Source organism: Aethalodelphis obliquidens, unplaced genomic scaffold (genome assembly GCF_003676395.1).
Source record: "Aethalodelphis obliquidens isolate GAN/ISIS:26980383/991018 unplaced genomic scaffold, ASM367639v1 scaffold27, whole genome shotgun sequence".
Lineage (NCBI taxonomy): Eukaryota > Metazoa > Chordata > Mammalia > Artiodactyla > Delphinidae > Aethalodelphis > Aethalodelphis obliquidens.
The window spans coordinates 18,431,251-18,454,875 of NW_020837971.1; the positions used below are offsets into that span (position 1 = coordinate 18,431,251).

A 23,625-nucleotide genomic window follows, 5' to 3' on the forward strand; every position below is an offset into this window, starting at 1 on the left:
CAACCCAATCCAAAAATGGGCAGAAGACCTAAATAGACATTTCTCCAAAGAAGATATACAGACTGCCAACAAACACATGAAAGAATGCTCAACATCATTAATCATTAGAGAAATGCAAATCAAAACTACAATGAGATATCATCTCACACCAGTCAGAATGGCCATCATCAAAAAATCTAGAAACAATAAATGCTGGAGAGGGTGTGAAGAAAAGGGAACACTCTTGCACTGCTGGTGGGAATGTGAATTGGTACAGCCACTATGGAGAACAGTATGGAGGTTCCTTAAAAAACTACAAATAGGGCTTCCCTGGTGGCACAGTGGTTGAGAGTCCGCCTGCCGATGCAGGGGACACGGGTTCGTGCCCCGGTCCGGGAAGATCCCACATGCCGCGGAGCGGCTGGGCCCGTGAGCCACGGCCGCTGAGCCTGCGCATCCGGAGCCTGTGCTCCGCAATGGGAGAGGCCACAACAGTGAGAGGCTCACATACCGCAAAAACAAACAAACAAACAAACAAACAAAAAACTACAAATAGAACTACCATATGACCCAGCAATCCCACTACTGGGCGTATACCCTGAGAAAACCATAATTCAAAAAGAGTCATGTACCAAAATGTTCATTGCAGCTCTATTTACAATAGCCCAGAGATGGAAACAACCTAAGTGCCCATCATCGGATGAATGGATAAAGAAGATGTGGCACATATATACAATGGAATATTACTCAGCCATAAAAAGAAACGAAATTGAGCTATTTGTATGAGGTGGATAGACCTAGAGTCTGTCATACAGAGTGAAGTAAGTCAGAAAGAGAAAGACAAATACCGTATGCTAACACATATATATGGAATTTAAGAAAAAAAATGTCATGAAGAACCTAGGGGTAAGACAGGAATAAAGACACAGACCTACTAGAGAATGGACTTGAGGATATGGGGAGGGGGAAGGGTGAGCTGTGACAAAGCGAGAGAGAGGCATGGACATACATACACTACCACACGTAAGGTAGACAGCTAGTGGGAAGCAGCCGCATAGCATAGGGAGATCATCTCAGTGCTTTGTGACCGCCTGGAGGGGTGGGAATAGGGAGGGTGGGAGGGAGGGAGACGCAAGAGGGAAGAGATATGGGAACATATGTATATGTATAACTGATTCACTTTGTTATAAAGCAGAAACTAACATACCATTGTAAAGCAATTATACACCAATAAAGATGTTTAAAAAAAAAAAAAAGAATGGTGCAGTCATTGTGGAAAAAGTATGGCTGTCCTCAAAATATTAAACAGTCTTAACATTTGATCTAGCCATTTTCCTTCTGGGTATATAACTAAAAAAACTGAAAAGATGAACTCAAGCAATTGTCTGTAATCAGTGTTCATAGAAGCATTGTTCACAATAGCCAAAAGGTGGAAACAATCCAAATGTCCATCAATGGATGAATGGATAAACAAAATGTGGTATATATAGTCTTTAAAAAAGAATGAAATTCTGATACATGCTACAGTGTAGATATACCTTGAAGACATTATGCTAAGTGAAATAAGCCGAACAAAAAAAATACAAATAGTGTATGCGTCCACTTATATGAGGAAGCTTGAAGAGTTAAAAACATAAAGAAATGAAGTAGAGCAGAGATTATCAGGGGCTGGGGGAGGGAGAATGGGGCGGTATTGTTTAATAGATGCAGAGTTTCACTTTGGGATTATGAAAAAGTTCTGGAAATTGATAATGGTGATGCTTTCACAACAATGTGAATGTACTATTTCCACTGTACTGTATACTTAAAAATTATTAAAATAAGGACTTCTATGTTATGTATTTTTACCACATTAAAAATGCATATTAAAAAAAGGTCAAACTAATACCTCAATCTAATCCAGGGACTTCTCTGGTGGTCCAGTGGTTAAGAATCTGCTTTCCAATGCAGGGGACGCAGGTTTGGTCCCTGATCGGTGAACTAAGATCCCACATGCCGTGGGGCAACTAAGCCCACACACCGCAACTACTGAGCCCGCACGCTCTGGAGCCCACACACGGCAACTAGAGAAGCCCACGCACTGCAACTAGAGAAGCCCATGAGTCGTAACAAGGAGCATGTGCACAGCAACGAAGCAAAGGCCCAGCGCAGCTAAAAATTAAAAAAAAAAAAGAATCTAATCCAGCACAACAGCATAGAATTTTTCCTTTGTGTATCTGTAACTTCTTTCTCTGACAGTAAGAAACATGACTCTCGTTATCATAATATATATATATTTACCTGTTTGTCATATATGTAAACTAGTTTTAGAATTGCTAACCCATTTCCTGTGGGTTAAAGGATGTGAGAAATAAATTTAACAACCCAATTCAGTGTTTATGTATTATACAGTTCTTTTTATTATTAGCCTTACAATATTCAGTCAGAACACTGTTGTTCAAAGTTATACAGGTTAGCTCTTTTCTACCCTTTTCAAGTGTGGAATGTCATACATTTATAATACAGTTAGATTCATTGGTCATACTCTGCTTTTCATCTTGGGTTTCCCCAACAGCACTGTTTCCCCAACAGACAAAAAGCAGTAAGTGTTGGTGAGGGTATGGAGAAATCAGAACCCTCATACACTGCTTGTGGGAATGTAAAATGGTACAGCCACTTGGGAAACAGTTTGGCAGTTCCTCAAAAAATTAAACACAGAGTTACCATAGGACCTAGCAATTCTACTTTTAGAGAAATAAATTTCTACTCAAAAGAAATAAAATCATAAATCCCCACCAAAACTTACAGACTAATGTCCATAGTACCATTATTCATAATAGCCAAAAAGTGGAAAAAAACCAAATTTCCATCACTGAGAAACTATATGTATATATATATATAGTTTATAAACTATATATATAAGCTATATATATATATATATATAAATAAATTTGGCCATAAAAAGGAATGCAGTACTCATACATGCTACAAAATGGATGAACCTTAAAAACATTATGGTAAGTAAAAGAAACTGAAGACAAAAGGCCACATATTTTATGATCCATTTATATGAAATATCCAGAATAGGCAAATCTATAGAGACAGGAAGTAGATTAGTTGCAAGGGGCTGGTGGGGGGTGGGCAGTGACTTCTAGTGGGTCTGTGGTTTCTTTCGGGGGTGATGAAAATGTTCTGGAATTACTAGAGGTTATGTTTGCATAATCTTGTAAGTATACTAAAAACAATGGAATTGTATACTTTTAAGTGGTGAATTTTACAGTATGTGAATTTTGTATCAATTTTTTAAATTAACCATATATATGTCTATAAAGTCATTCTCAAAATGTTTCGGATTAAAACAATATGGACCACATCTCTGACCACAATGTAATTAAATTAGAAATTAAAAAGACAACTTAATAATATTTCTATGTTTAGAAATTAAGAAACTCACTTTTTTTAATTGAGGTTTTTTTTTTGAAGTTAGTTTCTGATGTACACAAAAGTGATTCAGATATATGTTCTTTTTAATAGTCTTTTCCATTATAATTTACCACAAGATATTGAATATAGTTCCCTGTGCTATACAGTAGGACCTTGTTGTTTATCTATTTTATATATAGTAGTTTGTATCTCCTAATCCCAAACTCCTCTAATTCCCTCCCCCTACCACCCCACTTTTCCTGTTGGTAACCACGTTTGTTTTCTATGTCTGTAAGTCTGTTTCTGTTTTGTAAGTAAGTTTATTTGTATCATATTTTAGATTCCACATATAAGTGATATCACATGATATTTGTTTTTCTCTCTCTTACTTCACTTACTATGATAATCTCTAAGTCCATCCGTGTTGCTGCAAATGGCATTATTTCATTATTTCTTGTGGCTGAGTAATATTCCATTGTATATATGTACATCTTCTTTATCCATTCATCTGTCAATGGAAATTTAGGTTGCTTCCATGTCTTGGCTTTTATAAATAGTGCTGCTATGAACACTGGGGTGCATGTATTTAAGAAACTCACTTTTAAATAAAGTTTGCATCAAAAAGAAATTATAATGTAAAATATAATATATTGAATTAAATAAAAATGTAAAAATCTATTGATACCCTGTTTTAAGAAATAGAGTTCAAGGGCTTCCCTGGTGGCACAGTGGTTAAGAGTCTGCCTGCCGAGGCAGGGGACACGGGTTTGTGCCCTGGTCCAGGAAGATCCCATATGCCGCGGAGCGGCTAGGCCCGTGAGCCATGGCCACTGAGCCTGCGCGTCCAGAGCCTGTGCTCCGCAACGAGAGAGGACACAACAGTGAGAGGCCTGCGTACCAAAAAAAAAAAAAACAAAAAGGATTATTTTAGGGTAAGTTAATAAAATTGTCTCACAAAAAGAGAAAACCTGAATAGACCAACAAGTATGGAATAATTTGAAAATATTTTAACCCTAAAAATGATACCAGTTCAGCACTTTATGGAAGAGCTTTTACTACATCGTTTTATTGTGAGATCATTCTCTTACATTATGATCAGAGAATGAGAGCAGAGGAGAAAAAATGATGGAAATCTTCCAAACTATTCTTTGATGATAGTGTAACCTTTAATTTCAAAATCAGACAAAAATAGTACAAACAATGAAAACCGGAAACCAGACTTGTGAGCTTAAATGCAAAAATCCTAAGTGAAATCTAGCAATCTATTCTAAAAGAGTAACATATCATGACCAAGCAGGTTTTTCCTAAGCATTCAGGGATGATTAAATATTATCTCAATGTAATAATCTACCTTAACTTTAGCTACATCCCACAAACTTTGAAATACTGTGTTTTTATTACTGGTCAGTTAAAAATAATTTTGAGTTTTGATTTTTACTTGTGCATTATTTAGAACTGTGTTAACTTCCAAATATTTGGGCTTTTCAAGTTTAACTTTATAATGGTAAAAAACCACAGTCTGTGAGAACTCAGACTTTTGAATTTTATTGTTTGATGGCCCAGACCAGAGTCTGTCTTAGTCTGTTCAGACTCTAACAAAATACCATCAGCTGGGTACCTTATAAACCGATATTTACTTCTCACAGCTCTAGAGGCTGCAAAGTCCTAGATCAAGTCTTCAGCAAGGCCCCATTCTGGTGAAGGCCCTCTTCCTGGTTCACAGCCAGTGCCTTCTCACTGTGTCCTCACATGATGGAAGGGGGCTAGGAAGCTCTCTAGGGTATCTCTTTATAAGAGCACTAATCTCATTAATGAGGATTCCACCATTATGACTTAAGCACCTTCAAAAGGCTCCAAGTTCCATCACCATTACATTGGGCTTCAACATATGAATATGTGAGGGATACAAACATTCAGACCACAGAGTGGTCTATCTCAGTGAATGTTTCCTGTGCACTTGAAAAGATGTGTATTCTGCAGTTATTGGGTAAAGTGTTCTATAAATGTCAATTAAGTCAAAGTCATTGGTGGTGGCGTTCAAGTCTTGTATTGTACCTGACTTTTTGCCTAGCTGTTCTATCAGTTACTGAAAGAGGGGAGTTAAAATCTTCAACTCTTGTTGTGGATATGCCCATTTTCCCTTTCATTACTGTTAGTTTTTGCTTTATATATTTTGAAGTTCAATTATTCGGAGCATGACATTTATCATTGTTATAGCTTTATGACAGATTAATCCTTTTTCCACTATTAAATGCTCTGCTTTAATTCTGGAAATACTGAAGTGTGGATACTCCAGCCTTCATATGTTTAGAGTTTGCATGATATATCTTTCCTATCCATTTGCTTTCAACTCCCTGTGCGGTTTTATAAAACTATGGCTTTATTGAAGTATAACTGACATACACTAAATAAACTGCACGTAAAGTATGTAATTTCATGTTTTGATATATGCATAAACACACAAAACCACCACAATCAAGATAATGAACATATCACCTCCAAAGTTTCTTCATGTCCCTAGTAATCCTTCCCTCTTCCCTCTCCCCCATCTTCTTCAAGCATTAACCTGCTATCACTATAGTTTATTTTGCATTTCCTAGAATTCTGTATACATTGAACCATTTTCATATAAACAAAAGCAGATTTCTTGAGCCAAAAAGACAAGAAGCCAACAGGTACTGAGGTCCATAGGAAGGCTGGGTGCTACCTCCAGAATGTCCTCCATGCAATGGGCTCGATGCAGCCTAGGCCCCAGGTCTCACCTATCCAGTGAGAATCTGGGAGTAGTTTATATACAGTTTGGGGATTCACTCCCTCAGCATGGCCCTACCCCAGGATTTCGCCATGATTTCTGGACTTCTGTCCATTGACACTTCAGCTTTCAGCTTCCCTACAGGCAAAGAGACAGGGTAATGTAAACCCTGCCCTGGGCTGTTCAAGGGTAGACTTCCCTCCAACTTCTACCTGCTTTTGTTTGTCTCCAGAGCCTTCAAATAATTTTTTTGAATTTTCCCCATATTTTGTAATTATTATCTGTGGGAGGGTTTTGGTTCAATCAAGCTACTATGTCAGCTACCAGAAGTCACTGCCATCTGAACATTTGATTCACGGGTATACCTCAGAGATATAGCAGACTTGGTTCCAGACCACAGCAATAAAGTGAATATTGCCATAAAGTGAGTCACACAAATTTTTTAGCTTCCCAGTGCATATAAAAGTTATGTTTACTATACTATAGTCTATCAACTGTGCAGTAGCATTATGTTTTTTTAAAAAAAACAATGTCCATACCTACATTAAAACATGTTTTAGGGACTTCCCTGGTGGAGCAGTGGTTAAGAATCCACCTGCCAATGTAGGGGACACGGGTTCAATCCCTGGTCCAGGATGATCCTACGTGCCGTGGAGCAACTAAGCCCATGCGCCACAGCTACTGAAGCCCACTCTGTAGACCCCCGAGCCACAACTACTGAAGCCCATGTGCCACAACTACTGAAGCCCATGTGCCTAGAGCCCGTGCTCTGCAACAAGAGAAGCCACCGCAATAAGAAGCCCATGCACTGCAACGAAGAGCAGCCCCCGCTCGCTGCAACTAGAGAAAGCCCGTGTGCAGCAACAAAGACCCAATGCAGCCAAAAATAAATAAATTAATTAATTAAAAAAATATAGCAAAGATGTCAATTCTAAAAAAAAATACTTTATTGCTAAAAAATGCTAACCATCATCTGAGCCTTCAACAAGTCATAATCTTTTTGCTGGTGGAGGGTCTTGCATTGGTGTTGGTGGCTGCTGACTGATCAGGGTGGGGGATGCTGAAGGCTGGGGTGGCCATTTCTTAAGACAACAATGAAGTCTGCCACATCGATTGACTGTTCCTTTCATGAACGATTTCTCTGTAGCATGCAATGCTGTTTGAGAGCATTTTATCCACAGTAGAACTTTTTTCAAAATTGGAATCATTCCTATCAAACCCTGCTGCTGCTTTATAAACTAAGCAACATTCTAAATCTTTTGTTGTCATTTCAACAATCTTCAGAGTCTTCACCACAAATCGACCCTACCTCAAAGAAGCATTTTCTTTGCTCATTCATAAGAAGCAACTCCTCATCTGTTAAAGTTTCATCATGAGATTGCAACAATTCAATCATATCTTCAGGCTCCAGTTCTAATTCTAGTTCTCTTGCTGTTTATAACACATCTGCAGTTACTTCCTCCACTAAAGTCTTTAACCCCTGAAACTCATCATGAGGGTTAGAATCAAACCCCTGTTAATATTGATATTTTGAGCTCTTCCCATGAATCACAAATGTTCTTAATGGCATCTAGAATGGTGAATCCTTTCCAGAAGGTTTGCAATTTACTTTACCCATATCTATCAGAGGAATTTCTATGGCAGCTATAGCCTTATGAAATGTACTTCTTAATAAGACTTGAAAGTCAAAATGACTCCTTGATCCATGGGCTGCAGGATAGATATTGTGTTAGCAGGCATGAAAACAATATGTATCTCATTATACATCTCCACTAGAGCTCTTGGGTGACCAGGTACATTGTCAATGAGCAGTAATATTTTGAAAGAAATCATTTTTTCTGAGCTGTAGTTCACAACAGTGGGCTTAAGATATTCAGTAGACCATGTTGTCAATAGACGTGCTGTCATGCAGGCTTTGTTGTTTTGTTTATGGAGCATAGGCAAGTTGGTTTAGCAAAATTCTTAACAGCCCTAGGATTTTCAGAATGGTAAATAAGCATTGGGTTCAACCTAAAGTGACCAGCTGCATTAGCCCCCAACAAGAACATCAGCCTGTCCTTTGAAGCTTTGAAGCCAGGAATTGACTTCTCTTCTCTAGCTTAAAGTCCTAGGTGGCAACTTCTTCCAATATAAGGCGGTTTCATCTACACTGATTCATTTGTTATTTAGTGTAGCCACCTTCATTATCTTAGCTAGATCTCCTGGATAAGATGCTGCAGCTTCTGCATCAGCACTTGCTGCCGTACCTTGCTCTTTGAAGTTATAAAGATGGCTTATTCTCTTAAATCTCATGAACCAACCTCTGCTAGTTTCAACTTTTTCTTCTGCAGCTTCCTCACCTCTCTCAGCCTTCATAGAATTTAATAGAGTTAGGACCTTGCTCTGGTTTAGTTGGCTTAAGGAAATGTTGTGGCAAATGTTGTGATCTGATCTTCTATCCAGACCACTAAAACCATCTCCATATCAGCAATAAGGCTGTTTCATTCACGTGTTCACTGGAGTAGCACTTTTAGTTTCCTTCAAGAAAGTATCTCTTGGAGGAGGAGGAGACAAGATAGCGGAGTAGAAGGACATGAGCTCACTTCTTCTTATGGGAACATCAAAATCCCAACTGACTGCTGAACAACAATCGACAAAACAAACAAAAAACAAACAAAAACACTGCAGCCTACCAGAAAAGATACCCTACATCCAAAAACAAAGAAGTCACAGGGACTTCCCTGGTGGTCCAGCAGTTGAGGACATGAGGCAGGGGAAGGGTAAGCTGGGACGAAGTGAGAGAGTCGCATGGACATATATACACTACCAAATGTGAAATAGATAGCTAGTGGGAAGCAGCCGCATAGCACAGGGAGATCAGCTCAGTGCTTTGTGACCACCTAGAGGGGTGGGATAGGGAGGGTGGGAGGGAGACGCGAGAGGGAGGAGATATGGGGATATATGTATATGTATGGCTGATTCACTTCATTATAAAGCAGAAACTAACACACCATTGTAAAGCAATTATACTCCAATAAAGATGTTAAAAAAAAAAGACTCTGTGCTCCCATTGCAGGGGGCTCAGGTTTGATCCCTGGTCAGGGAACTAGGTCCTGCATGCCACAACTAAAAGATCCCGCATGCTGCAACTAAAGGTCCCGCACGCAGAAACGAAGATCCCGTGTGCCTCAACTAACACCCAGTACAGCCAAATAAACAAATAAATTAAATTTTTTTAAAAAAAGAAGCCACTAAATAGTAGGAGGAGCAAGACTGCAATAAAATCAAATCCCATACACCCTAGGTGGGCGGCCCACAAACAGGAAGATAATTATACCACAGAAGTTCTCCTATAGGAGTGAAAGTTCTGAGCTCCACTTCAGGCAATGGGAGAAGGAGCCCCCAGAGAGTTTGGCTTTGAAGGTGAGTGGGGCTTTATTGCAGGAATTCCACAGGACTGGTGGGAACAGAAACTCCACTCTTGGAGTGTGCACACAGGGTCTCATGTGTGCCAGGACCCAGGGAAAACAGCAGTGACATCATAAGAGACTGGGCCAGACCTACTTGCTAGTATTGGAGTGTCTCCTGCAGAGGTGGCTGGGGGGCGGCTGTGGCTCACTGTGGGGACAAGGCCACTAGCAGCAGTAGTTCTGGGGAGTACTCATTGGGGTGAGCCCTCTTGAAGGCTGCCATTTTCTCACCAAGTCCTGGCCCCGCCGCAACAGCCTGAAGCCTCCAGTGCTGGGATGCCTCAAGCCAAACAACCAACAGGGTGGGAACACAGCCCCACGCATCAGCAGACAGGCTGCCTAAAGTCTTCCTGAGTGTGCAGCTGCCCGATAATGAACACACAACCAGACACGACCCTGCCCACCAGGGGGACCAGACCCAGGTCCACCCACTAGTGGGAAGCTACCAGTCCCTCCCACCAGGAAGCCTGCACAAGCCTCTTAGACAGCCTCATCCACCAGGGGGCAGACAGCAGAAGCTTGAAGAACTAAAACACTGCAGCCTGCGGAACAAATCTGCAATCACAAAAATGAGACAAAATGAGATATCTGACAGAGGACTATGTCCCAGATAAAGGAACAAGATAAAACCCCAAAAGAACAACTAAGTGAAGTGGAGATAGGCAATTTATCTGAAAAAAATTCAGAGTAATGATAGTGAAGATGATCCAAGATCTCAGAAAAAGAATGGAGGCAAAGATCGAGAAGACATAAGAAATGTTTAACAAAGACCTAGAAAAACTAAAGAACAAACAAACAGAGATGAACAATACAATAACTGAAATGAATAATACACTAGAAGGAATCAATAGCAGAATAACAGAGGCAGAAGAACAGATAAGTGACCTGGAAAGCAGCATGGTGGAAATCACTGCCGCAGAACAGAATAAAGAGAAAAGAATGAAAAGAAATGAGAACAGTCTGAGAGACCTCTGGGAAAACATGAAATGCACCAACATTTGCATTATAGGGGTCCCAGAAGGAGAAGAGAGAGAGAAACGGCCTGAGAAAATATTTGAACAGATAATAGCTGAAAACTTCCCTAACATGGGAAGGGAAGCAGTCACCTAAGTCCAGGAAGTGCAGAGAGTCCCAGGCAGGATAAACCCAAGGAGGAACACACTGAGACAGATAGTAATCAAACTGACAAATATTAAAGACAAAGAAAAAATATCAAAAGCAACAAGGGAAAAGCAACAAACGATATACAAGGGAACTCCCATAAGGTTGTCAGGTGATTTCTCAGCAGAAACTCTGCAGGCCGGAAGGGAGTGGCACAATATACTTAAAGTGATGAGAGGGAAGAACCTACAACCAACAATACTGTACCCAGCAGGGCTGTCATTCAGATTCAACATAGAAATCAAAAGCTTTACAGACAAGCAAAAGCTAAGAGAATTCAGCACCACCATCCAGCTTTGCAACAAGTGTTAAAGGAACTTCTCTAGGTGGAAAAGAAAAGGCCACAACTAGAAACAAGAAAATTATGAATGAAAAGCTCACTGGTAAAGGCAAACATACAGTAAAGGTAGGAAATCATCTGCACACAAATATATCAAAATCAGCAATTGTGAGAAGAGGAGAGCACAAATGCAGGATATCGGAAATGCATTTGAAATGAAAAGACTAGCAACTTAAAACAATCTATATTGTTGTTTATATACAGACATCTATATCAAAACCTCATGGGAACAGCAAACTGAAAATCTACAATAGATACACACAAAAAGGAAAAAGCAATCCAAACACAACACTAAAGTAAGTCATCGAATCACAAGAGAATGAAAGAGGAAGGGAAGAAAAAACACAAAAACAAATCCAAAACAATTAACAAAATGACAATAAGAACATACATATCGATAATACCTTAAACGTAAATGGATTAAATGCTCCAACAAAAGACATAGACTGGCTGAATGGATACAAAAACAAGACCCGTACATATGCTGTTTATAAGAGACCTACTTTAGATCAAGGGACACATACAGAGTGAAAGTGAGGGGGTGGAAAAATGTATTCCATGCCAATGGAAATCAAACTAAACCTGGAGTAGGGCTTCCCTGGTGGCGCAGTGGTTGAGAGTCTGTCTGCCGATGCAGGGGACACGGGTTCATGCCCTGGTCCGGGAAGATCCCACATGCCGTGGAGCAGCTGGGCCCGTGAGCCATGGCCACTGAGCCTGCACGTCCGGAGCCTGTGCTCCGCAACGGGAGAGGACACAACAGTGAGAGGCCCACGTACCGCAAAAAACAAAAACAAAAACAAAATAAACCTGGAGTAGCAATTCTCATATCAGACAAAATAGACTTTAAAATAAAGACTGTTACAAGAGACGAAAAGGACACTACATAATGATCAAGAAATCAATCCAGGAAGATATAACAATTGGAAATATATATGCACCCAACATAGGAGCACCTCAATTTATAAGGCAAATACTAACAATCGTAAAAGGAGAAATCAACAGTAACAATATATAATAGTGGAGGGCTCTAACACCCTACTTTCATCAATGGACAGTTGATCCAGGCAGAAAATCAATAAGGAAACACAAGCCTTAAATGACACATTAGACCAGATGGATTAAATTGATATTTATAGAGCATTCCATCCAAAAACAGCAGAATACACATTCTTCTCAAGTGAACGTGCAACATTCTCCAGGATTGATCACAAGCTGGGCCACAAAGTGAGCTTCGGTAAATTTAAGAAAATTGAAGTCATATCAATCATCTTTTTCCGACCACAACGCTATAATATTAGAAATAAACTACAAGAAAAAACTGTAAAGAAACTGAGTCTTAGCCTAGGAAGCTTTGCTTGTTCACTTCCGATACTAAACCTATTAAATGTTTTTTAAGGATAAAAGGAATCTTTAATAAAATCATTATAAGGCTCAAACAGAAATTTAGAGTTCAGAGAGAAAACTACCATGTATGGCAATAAAGCTGAAAGAATTTTTAGCAACAGAAACATAACTGTAGTGCCAGAAAAAGAGTTCAAGCTTTTTTCATGAAATGATCAGATACGGGCAAACAGATTTATGTACCAAGAGGTTCATCAAGGTATTTTGTATGATTGCAAAATCACTGGAAACAACCTAACTTTTTAAAACTAGGGGAGGGGGAGGTGGTGGTGGTGACGCGATTCTATCCACGTTGGAGAGGCCGGGCCGCTGCCGGAGTCGCCACAGCTGCCATGTGACATGGCACAGCTAAAGATTTAGCACCAGAGCCAGAGCTGCCCCGCCAGTCGTTGAGCAGGTCATCACCCGCTAATTCCTGTCCCGGAGGGCAGCTCCAGCCTACACAGCGGTTAGCGAGCTGTCCCTGCCAACTTCATCTCCTCTTTCCTCCCTGAGTTTGCCAGGACCATGAAAGAAGGCCCAGGGATGCCCTAAACCCCTTCTGCTCCTGCCCATTGCAAGTGCCACTACCACCATGGGCCTCACCTTCTTCTCCCTCTTCTCGCATCTCTTCGGCAGGAAGCAGATGTGTATTTTGATGGTTGGATTGGATGCTGCTGGCAGGACGACCATTCTGTATAAACTGAAGTTAGGAGAGATAGTCACCACCATTCCTACCACTGGTTTTAATGTGGAAACAGTAGAATATAAGAACATTTGTTTCACAGTATGGGATGTTGATGGTCAAGATAAAATTAGGCATCTCTGGAGGCATTACTTCCAAAATACCCAGGGTCTTATTTTTGTGGTAGATAGCAATGATTGTGAAAGAATTCAGAAAGGAGCAGAAGAGCTGCATAAAATGCTTCAGGAAGATGAGTTGCGAGATGCAGCGTTGCTGCTTTTTGCAAACAAACAGGATTTGCCAAATGCTACGGCCATTAGGGAAATGACGGATAAATTAGGTCTTCAGTCTCTTCGTAACAGAACATGGTATGTTCAAGCCACTTGTGCTACACAAGGAACCAGTCTGCATGAGGGACTTGACTGACTGTCAAATGAGCTTTCAAAACATTAAACGAAACTAGATATCTAACCAAGGACACATTTGATAGAACTGGTCTAGGCTTGTTAACAACAAAATTAGTTTGCATCTTGGTTATTAAACAGTATCTGGGACTGGTTTGGGCAGAATATTACAGCATTTAAACATATTTTGTTGCCAGCTATTGTTTACCAAGTATAATGTTGCCATTTAGCAATATGCTTGGTTTTAAAGAGATTCTCCTTAACTTGGGGGAAAAAAGGTGTCCTCTTTTAATTTTACATCCCTTAAGCCTAAACGCCTGGACATAGCTAATGTGACACCTTTAAATCAATCCATTTTGAATGTTTTTCTGAGCCCACAGTAAATAATGTTTTAAAGTTGTCCCCTTGCTATTTTATTGATACCTTTATCATTCCTGGGACAGTCTGCTGATTTAAAAAATGTAGCATTCCATTTGTATTTATTTTTCTCCCTTGCCAAAAAGATTTTTTAATACTGCTTGTACCAGCCAGGGAAATGCTCCAAAACACTGTCCAGATCTTTTGCACTGAGGAATTTATATTTCCCCCCTATTATTGACTCCTGGCTTCCATCAGCCAAGCTTACCTTGGTGTGGTTTGGATTTGATAGCTAATTAATTCTGTGCTAGTTGCAAAGAGTTCATATTGAGATGATTTTTAATACTCAGCAGATTGTCTTCCTTTATATTGTATCTTTTTTATGTTGCATGTTGCTTTGGGTATCAGCCAGACTCTTTGCTCAGTATATGATAGTTCTGCTGCATGTTTTAGTGTTTATTGGTGAACATGTCTTCATTAAGAGTTTTTGGAAAATTCATCAAACTCAATGAATAAGTTTTCTTCATAACCCATTTGGAATTATTCCTAATAAAATGATAAAACATGAAAAATAATTAATTAATTAAAAAAATAAAACTAGGGGATTTGTTAAGTAAAATAAAAATTATTATATGGCCATTAAAAACTATACTTTGAAACCTACTTAGTTATGTGGGAGAATGTTAATAACATCATTAAAGAGTGGTTTCTAAAGAGCAAATATGGTATACTTTTTAATAACAGATTTATTGAGATATAATTCATATATCATGCAATTCACATATTTAAAGTATACAATTCGATGGTTTTCGGTACATTTAGAATTGAATAACCATGACATCAACCAATTATAGAAAATTTTCATCACCTCTAAAAGAAATCTTACATCTACTAGTAGTCATTTTGTATGATAGTTTTTATTAAAAGTATATAGTTGTGGCATATCCACAAAATGGAATATTATTTGGCAATTTTAAAAAAGTATGACACATGCTACGACATGGATGAAGCTTGAAAACATGCTAAATGAATTAATCCAGTCACAAAAGACCATATATTGTATAATTCCATTTATATGAAATGGCCAGAACAGGTAAATAGAGAGAGAGAGAAAGTAGATTAGTGGCTGTCCTCAGGACTGAGGGTGGTGCTTATGAGCAAATGGGGGGTACTCGCTAATTGGGGTTTCTTTTCTGGAGTCATGAAAATGTTCTAAAATTGGTTGTGGTGATTTTCATAATCTTGTGAATATACTAAAAAACCACTGAATTGTACACATTAATGGATTAATTGCATGGTGTGAGAAATGTCTCTCAATAAGCTGCTTTAAAAAGTACATAGGTTTATAGAGAAAAAATCTGGAAAGATATTAAAAAGGTTAACATTATTTTCATGCAAAAGAATTAGATGATTTGTTTTACTTATTTTCTAATTTTTCTATAGTAATCACATATTAGTTGCATATTAAACAATTATTTTTAAAAAGAAGAAAAAAGAAAGTACTCTATGCATTCACAACTTGGCTAACTGTTTGGTGCAACCGTTTGCTTTCAGCCTATCTTGGATTTTGACATGCCTTCCTCACTAGGCGTAATCATTTCTAGCTTTTGGCTTAAAGTGAGAGACATGCAACTCTTTCTTTCACTTGAACACTTAGAGGCCATTGCAGGTTATTAATTGGCCAATTTCAATATTGTTTTGCCTCAGGGAATAGAGAGGCCTGAGGAGAGGGACAGAGATGACGGAACAGCTGATAAGTCGAGCAGTCAGAACGCACACATTTATTAAGTTCACCATCTTATATGGGAGTGGTTTGTGGCAATGCAAAACAAAATAGTAATATCAAAGATCGCTGATCACAGGTTACCATAACAAATATAATTCATCTTTTTAATAACTGCATAATAAATAATCCATAGTAAAGAGGTACTATAGTTTAGTCAAACATTCTATTGATTGGCATTCAAGTAGCGTTCAGTTGTTAATTAATTGTGTATATATTTATGCCCCTAGAAACCTGCCTGTGGAAAATATCTGTGTGTGTTTGTGTGTTTGTGTATGCTTTATTTCCACAAGATATATCCCCCAAAATGAAATTTCAAAGAACATATGTATTTTTCATCTTAATATCTATTTCCAGGCTTTTCTTCCCAAAGAATGGAGCAATCCAAACTCCCATCAGGAACATCTGAGGCCCTGCTCTGAAGTATTATGGTTATTGGCTAAATGAAAAAGAATATCCCTTGGCTGTTTTCAATTTCATTTTCCGTGATCACCAGTGAGGCTGGGAATCTTTTCAAACTGTCTTTAGTCATTGGATTTCCTCCAATGTAAATTGTTATTCATACCCTTCACCTGCTTTTTCCATTGGGCCTTTTCCTTATCGATTTTTATAAACTCTGCATATTTTTAAGGAGGAGGAATAAAAACACTGGTGAACAAGGACCTTATAATTTTGAAAAATAATATTTCTTCCAAAAGGGCAAGGCCTTAAGCAATAGAGAGATTTCTACTTCCTTCTGGACCTCTGCTCCTGATAATTCATTTTTTATAATTCCAGTGCTTAAAATCTGTTTTGATTATCTTTTGGTTTTGCTACTTCTCACCATGGTACCAGTTATCATGCATAAAAAATTAACTAACTTGAGGCCTTAGATGACAACACTGTCCTCCACAGAGGATCTGCTTTTGCTTCTGTTAAGCACCTGGAAGTATTATCAGTTTAGAATTATCTCCACCAAATTCAAGGTTTGAGGTCCCCCTCTGCAGACCACCCAGCAGTACAAACCTAGGCTGAAATTTAGAAGAGTTACTTCATGTTGCCACTTAATCTAGGGCCATAGCACTTTGGGATACAAATGTATTTAGACTCTAGTACAGGTCTTGAATTTGATTTTTGAGCCCATTACTTACAAGGCTGTCAAAACTGTCAAGATGAAAGATTAAGTTTGCTGTGATCATGGGCTCAATTGTCTTTTTTTTGTTTTTTTTACTGTGATGAAATACACATAAAATTTACCATATTAACTATTTTTAAGTGTACAGTTCAGTGGTGTTAAGTATATTCATATTGTTGTGCTACCATCACCATGACCCATCTCCAGAACTCTTTTCATCTTGCAAGACTGAAATTCTGTACTAATTAAACAATAACTCCCCATTCCACCACCACCACCCCCCCCAGCTACTGGCAACCACCCTTCTACTTTCTGTCGCTATGATTTTGTCTGTTCTAAGTACTTCATATAAGTAGAACCATACATTATTTGTCTTTTTGTGATTGGCTTATTTCACTTAGCATAATGTCCTCAAGTTGCATCCATTTTGTAGTATATGTCAGAATTTTCTTCCTTTTTAAGGTTGAATACTATTGCCTTGAATGCATATACCACATTTTGCTTATCCATTCATACATCACTGGACACTTAGCTGGTTTCGACCTCTTGAGTATTGTGAGTAACGTTGCCATAAACATGCGTGTACAAATATTTCTTCCAGACCCTCTTTCAATTATTTTGAGGAAAGTGGAATTGCTGGATTAAATGGTAAGTCTATGTTTAATTCTTTGAGGAACCACCATTCTCTTTTCCCCAGTGGTTGTACCATTTTACATTCTCACCACCAGTGCACAATTCCAATTTTTCCTCATCCTCACTGACACTTGTTATTTACCGTTTTTTTGATAGCAGTCATTCTAATGGGTGTGAGGTGGTATCTCACTACAGTTTCAATTTGCATTTGCTGAATAACTAGTGATGTTGAACATCTTTTCATGTGCTTATCAGCCATTTGTGTATCTTCCTTAGAGAAAAGCCTATTCAAGTCCTTTGCCCACTTTTCAATCAGGTTGTTTGTTCTCTTGTTTAGTTTCAGGAGTTCTATATATATTCATATTAATCTCTGATGAATATTTGATTTTCAAATATTTTCTCCCGTTTTGTGAGTTTCCTTTTTACTTTGTTGATGTCTTTTGATGCACAAATTTTTAAAATTTTCATGAAATCCAGCTGGTCTATTTTTATTTCTTTGTTGTTGTTGTCTGCGATTTTTTGGTGTCATATCCAATAAATCAAGGCCAGATCCAATGACGTGAAGCTTCTGCCCTATATTCTAAGAGTTGTATAGTTTTCGGTCTTATATTTAGGTCATGGATCCATTCTGAATTGCTGTGGATTGAATTGTGTTCCCCCCAAATTCATATTTAAGCCCTAACCCCCAATGTGAGCGTATTTGGAGATGGATCTTTAAGAGGTAATTAAGGTTAAATGAGGTCATGAGGGTGGGTTCCTAATCCTACAGGATTAATGACCTTATAAGAAGAGGAAAAGAAATCAGAGTGCCCCCTCCACCCTCTCTCCATATGTACTGAGGAAAGGCCAGATGAGCACACAGCAAAAGGCAGTCATCTGCAATGCAGGAGGAAGGCCTTCACCAGACACCAACTCTATTGGCACCTTAATCTTGGACTTCCCAGGCTCCAGAAGTGTGAGAAAATTAAATTTACATTGTTTAGCTACCCAGTCTGTAGTATTTTGTTACAGCAGCCCGAGCTCATACATGAGCTTATTTTTGTATATGGTGTGAGGGTCTAACATCATGTTTGCATGTGGATGTCCAGTTTTCTCAGCACCATTTAATGAAAAGCCTGTCCTTTCCCCATTGAATACTCTTTGGCCCCTTGTGGAAAATCATTTGACTATTTATGCGAGGGTTACTTCCGGGTTCTCTATTCTTTTCGGGTAGTCTATATATGTAGGCCTTTTGCCAGTATTACGCTGTTTTGACTACTATGGCTTAATACTAAGTTGTGAAATCAGGATGGCAAGTCCTCTAGCTTTGTTCTTTTTCAAGATAGTTTTGGATATTCAGTGTCCCTTGAGATTCTATATGTATTTTAGAATGGGTTTTTCCATTTGTGCAAAAACTGTCACTGGGATTTTGATAACGACTTCATTGAAATGGTAGATTTCTTTGGTAATACTGATAATCTTAACAATATTAAGATTTCCAATGTGAACATGGAATGTCTTTTCATTTGCTCATGCATTCTTTAATTTCTTTTAGCAATGTTTTTTAGTTTTCATTGTACATGTCCTTCACCTCCTTGCTTCCTAAGTATTACTAAGTATTTTATTCTTTTTGATGCTAATGTAAATGGAATCGTTTTCTTAATTTCCTTTTGGTTCACTGTTAGTGTGTAGAAGTGCAACTGACTTTTTGTGTTGATTTTGTATCCTGTGACTCTACTGAAATTGTTTATAAGTTGTAACAATTTGTGTATGTGTGTGGAATCTTTAGAGTTTTCTACCTATAAGATCATATCATTTGTGTACAGAGATCATTTTACTTCTTCCTTTCCAATTTGGATGCCTTTCATTTCCTTTTCTTGCCTAACTGCTCTGGTTAGAATTCCCAAGACTCTGTTAAATAGATATGGTGAATGTGGACCTTTTTGTCTTGTTCCTGATCTTAGAGGAAAAGCTTTCAGACTTTCACCTTTGAGTGAAAGATGTTCACTGAGGGGTTTTCATATACAGCTTTTATTATGTTGAGGTATTCCTTCTATTCATAGTTTGTTGTGTGTTTTTTTATCATAAAAAGCTGTTAAATTGTGTAAAATGCTTTTATGCAACAATTGAGATAATCATGTGGGTTTTTTCCCCTTTCTACTGTTAATGTAATGTATTACAATGATTGGTTTTCCTATGTTGAACCATCCTTAAATTCCGGGGATAAATCCGATTTGGTCATGGTATATAGTCCTTTTCCTTTTGAGAAAACTTGGCACAAAGCAAATATTATTTTACCTTTACGAGTTACAAAAAGGGAATCCGTCTTTTGTGTTTCCATACAAATTGTGAAATTTTTTGTTCTAGTGCTGTGAAAAATGCCAGTGGTAGTTTGATAGGGATTGCATTGAATCTGTAGATTGCTTTGGGTAGTATAGTCATTTTAACAATGTTGATTCTTCCAATCCAAGAACATGGTATATCTCTCCATCTGTTTGTGTCATCTTTAATTTCTTTCATCAGTGTCTTATAGTTTTCTGCATGCAGGTCTTTTGCCTTCTTAGGTAGGTTTATTCCTAGGTATTTTATTCTTTTTGTAGCAATGGTAAATGGGATTGTTTCCTTAATTTCTCTTTCTAATCTTCCACTGTTATTGTATAGGAATGCAAGAGATATCTGTGTATTAATTTTGTATCCTGCAACTTTGCTAAATTCATTGATCAGGTCTAGTAGTTTTCTAGTGGCATCTTTAGGATTTTCTATGTATAGTACCATGTCATCTGCAGACAGTGAGTTTTCCTTCTTCTTTCCCCAATTGGATTCCTTTTATTTCTTTTTCTTCTCTGATTGTCATGGCTACGACTTCCAAAACTATGTTGAATAATAGTGGTGAGAGTGGGCACCCTTGTCTTGTTCCTGATATTAGAAGAAATTCTTTCAGGTTTTCACCATTAAGAATAATGTTTGCTGTGGGTTTGTCATATATTGCCTTCATTATATTGAGGGAGGTTCCCTCTATGCCCACTTTCTGGAGAGTTTTTATCATAAATTGATGTTTAATTTTCTCAAAAGCTTTTTCTGCGTCTACTGAGATGATTATATGGTTTTTATTCTTCAGTTTATTAAGATGGTGTATCACATGGATTGATTTGCATATATTGAAGAATCCTTGCATCCCTTGGATACATCCCACTTGATCATGGTGCATGATCCTTTTAATGTGTTGTTGGATTCCATTTGCTAGTATTTTGCTGACGATTTCTGTGTCCATGATCATCAGTGATATTGGCCTGTAATTTTTTTGTGTGATATCTTTGTCTGGTTTTGGTATCAAGGTGATGGTGGCCTCGTAGAATGAGTTGGGGAGTGTTTCTCCCTCTGCAATTTTTAGGAAGAGTTTGAGAAGGATAGGTGTTAGCTCTTCTCTAAATGTTTGATAGAATTTGCCTGTGAAGCCATCTGATCCTGGACTTTTGTTTGTTGGGAGTTTTAAAAACACAGTTTCAATTACAGTACTTGTGATTGGTCTGTTCATATTTTGTTTCTTCCTGGTTCAGTTTGGGGAGGTTGTACCTTTCTAAAAATCTGTCCATGTCTTTTAGGTTGTCAATTTTATTGGCATATAGTTGCTTGTACTAGTCTCTTATGATCCTTTGTATGTCTGTGGTGTCCATTGTAACGTCCCCGTTTTCATTTTTGATTTTATTGATTTGAGCCCCCTCCCTCTTCTTCTTGATGAGTCTGGCTAAAGGTTTATCAATTTTTTTTTCTTTTTTTTCGGTATGTGGGCCTGTCACTGTTGTGGCCTCTCCTGTTGCGGAGCACAGGCTCTGGACGCGCAGGCTTAGTGGCCATGGCTCACGGGCCCAGCCGCTCCGTGGCATGTGGGATCTTCCTGGACCAGGGCACGAACCTGTGTCCCCTGCATCGGCAGGTGGACTCTCAACAACTGCGCCACCAGGGAAGCCCTAAAGGTTTATCAATTTTATTTATCTTTTCAAAGAACCAGTTTTTACTTTCATTCATCTTTTCTATTAGTTTCTTCATCTCTATTTCATCTATTTCTGCTTTGATCTTTATGATTTGTTTCTTTCTACTGACTTTGGGTTTTGTTCTTCTTTCTCTAGTTGCTATAGGTGTAAGGTTAGGTTGTTTATTTGAGATTTTCCTTGTTTCCCGAGGTAAGTCTCTATTGCTATAAACTTCCCTCTTAGAATTGCTTTTGCTGTGTTCCATAGGTTTTGGATTGTCGTGATTTCATTTTCATTTGTCTCTAGGTATTTTATGATTTCCTCTTTGATTTCTTCAGTGATCCATTGGTTGTTTAGAAGCTTATTGTTTAACGTCCAACGTGTTTGTGTTCTGTACACTTTTTTTCTTTCTTGTAGTTGATTTCTAATCTCACAGCATTATGGTCATTAAAGATGATTGTTATGACTTCAATTTTATTAACACATTGTTGACCAGAGATGTATTAATACATCTTTTGTTACCTGGATGTTATTGAACAGAGATGTATCAATATGTTCTTAGAGACTGCTACAATTAACATCACTGTGCAATTTGTTAGAGCATAAATTGATCAAGGTTCTTTATACAACTTACAATTGTCATTATCATTCACATTTTGCTCCATTAAGTTTTTGTTCCAACCTTGTATATATTATATACATAAAATCTTCCAAAATGACGCATTGCAAAATTTTGAGTGAAGAATTTTTCAGTCAATTTTATGCACATACTTTCTCTGATGTCTGATTGACACATGTACTAGTGTCTCAGAAGATGATAGTTTTTCAGAATACAGTTCTGATTCAGATGATGTGACTATTAGACCAATAAAAAGATTTTAAAAAATAGTGACTGATTCTGATACAAAAAGTGAAAATGAAACTCAGGGTGCCAGAGAATGCACCTTTGCTTCTACAGAATAGTGAATTGAAAACAACATTTCATGAAAATTAGAAGATTTTACAGGTATGTCAAGTGTCTCTATTGAAGGCAATAACCCACAAAGTGTTAGTGAAATAAAAGAATTAATTTTTGGCCAGCCAAAATAAAAATCACCAGCTAAAGGCATTACTTTCTGCAAAAATCCCTGGGTCAATAATCAGTAAAATTTACCGAGGCTTGCTTTGTGGCCCAGCATGTGCTCAATCCTGGAGAATACTCCACGTGCACTTGAGAAGAACGTGTATTCTGCTGTTTTGGATGGAACGCTCTATAAATATCAATTTAGTCCCTCTGGTCAAGTGTGTCATTTAAGGCCTGCATTTCCTTATTGATTTTCTGTCTGGATCATCTGTCCATTGATGAAAATAGGGTGTTAGAGTCCTCCACTGTTTTTGTGTTACTGCTGATTTCTCCTTTTATGGTTGTTAGTAATTGCCTTATAAATTGAGGTGCTCCTATGTTGGATGCATATATATCTACAATTGTTATATCTTCTGGGATTGATCTCTTGATCATTATGTAGTGTCCTTTTTGTCTCTTGTAACAGTCTTTATTTTAAAGCCTATTTTGTCTAATATGAGTATTGCTACTCCAGCTTTCTTTTGACTTCCATTGGCATGGAATACATTTTTCCATCCCCTTACTTTCAGTCTGTATGTTTCCCTGGATCTAAAGTGGGTCTCTTGTAAACAGCATATATACAGGTATTATTTTGTATCCATTCAGCCAGCCTATGTCTTTTGGTTGGAGCATTTAATCCATTTACATTTAAGGTAATTATCATATGTATGTTCTTATTGCCATTTTGTTAATTGTTTTGGATTTGTTTTTGTGTTTTTTCTTCCCTTCCTCTTTCATTCTCTTCTCTTGTGATTCAATGACTTACTTTAGTGTTGTGTTTGGATTGCTTTTGCTTTTTTGTGTGTATCTATTGTAGATTTTCAGTTTGCTGTTCCCATGAGGTTTTGATATAGACGTCTGTATATAAACAACAATATAGATTGTTTTAATTCAATAAAGACAATATAGATTGTCTATAATTTCAAACGCATTTCCGATATCCTGCATTTGTGCTCTCCTCTTCTCACAATTGCTGATTTTGATATCATATTTGTGTGCAGATGATTTCCTACCTTTACTGTATGTTTGCCTTTACCAGTGAGCTTTTCATTCATAATTTTCTTGTTTCTAGTTGTGGCCTTTTCTTTTCCACCTAGAGAAGTTCCTTTAGCGCTTGTTGCAAAGCTGGAT

General features: G+C 37.9%; 1 protein-coding gene and 1 pseudogene across 5 annotated transcripts in view; one reads left to right on the forward strand and one right to left on the reverse strand.

Moving 5' to 3' along the window:
* URGCP (upregulator of cell proliferation) overlaps positions 1-23,625 on the reverse strand; it is a 93,339-nt gene that overhangs the window by 55,653 nt on the left and 14,061 nt on the right. For 2 of the 5 annotated variants that reach the window (XM_027124079.1, XM_027124076.1), the window contains one exon: positions 13,073-13,169. The exons of 2 other annotated variants lie outside the window; for them this stretch is intronic. The gene's annotated coding sequence lies outside the window, so the exon portion shown is untranslated. Of the gene's footprint in view, positions 1-13,072; positions 13,170-14,180; positions 14,459-23,625 lie in introns of all 5 variants that reach the window. One more of the 5 variants, XM_027124077.1, reaches the window with a different exon arrangement.
* Positions 13,062-13,581, forward strand: LOC113629561 (ADP-ribosylation factor 4 pseudogene; annotated as a pseudogene).